The 593-nt window shown below is 49.7% G+C and overlaps 1 protein-coding gene across 2 annotated transcripts in view; it reads right to left on the bottom strand.

The window, feature by feature from the left end:
* VANGL2 (VANGL planar cell polarity protein 2) overlaps positions 1–593 on the bottom strand; it is a 36,046-nt gene that overhangs the window by 28,424 nt on the left and 7,029 nt on the right. The window contains exon 1 of one of the 2 annotated variants that reach the window (XM_027840103.1): positions 331–485. The exons of the other annotated variant lie outside the window; for it this stretch is intronic. The gene's annotated coding sequence lies outside the window, so the exon portion shown is untranslated. Of the gene's footprint in view, positions 1–330; positions 486–593 lie in introns of those variants that run through there. 2 annotated transcript variants of the gene reach the window in all.

Below are 593 nucleotides of genomic sequence, written 5' to 3' on the forward strand. Positions count from 1 at the left end.
TTCTCTACCTAACAAAGAAGTAGACATGAAATCTTTTGACAATATAACAAATCCATCCCTCTGGAGAGAAGGCATCTCCTACCCTGACTGTGCACTGTGACTCTCTACCCAAGAAAGGAAAAACTAAGGCACAGAGAAGAATAGAATAGCTCTGAGAAAATGTGCACTGCCCCTTTGGGTGGCACATCTGACTGGGAGGTCAGAAAAGTAGGTGGAGTTACTATGAGATGAAGAAATTACAGAGAGGGGGTGGATGGGGGCTGGGCTCAGAGAGCCACAGGTTGTCCACTGGAAGCTGGCATCAGGTATCCTTTCCCCCACCCTGTTTACCTGACACTCTCCCAGGGCAGCTTCCAGCAGCCTCAGACATGAGCTCACCATCCTCACTGTCCTGAGGGGGTGGGGGGATGATAGGCAAAGATCAAGGATCCCTCTCCATTGGACTCCACAGAAGGGAAAAGGCTATTTCTTGGTCAAAAGCCCTGTGCTTGGGCTCATGGAAGAAAGGCCTTCTCACCACTGGGCCATCAATGCATGGAAGTGAGAAGGGCAGAGAAGCAAAAGGGTCCTTCAGGTCTATATATGCTATTCCC

This window comes from Vombatus ursinus, unplaced genomic scaffold (genome assembly GCF_900497805.2).
Source record: "Vombatus ursinus unplaced genomic scaffold, bare-nosed wombat genome assembly UNPS02014838.1, whole genome shotgun sequence".
Taxonomy (NCBI): Eukaryota; Metazoa; Chordata; class Mammalia; order Diprotodontia; family Vombatidae; genus Vombatus; species Vombatus ursinus.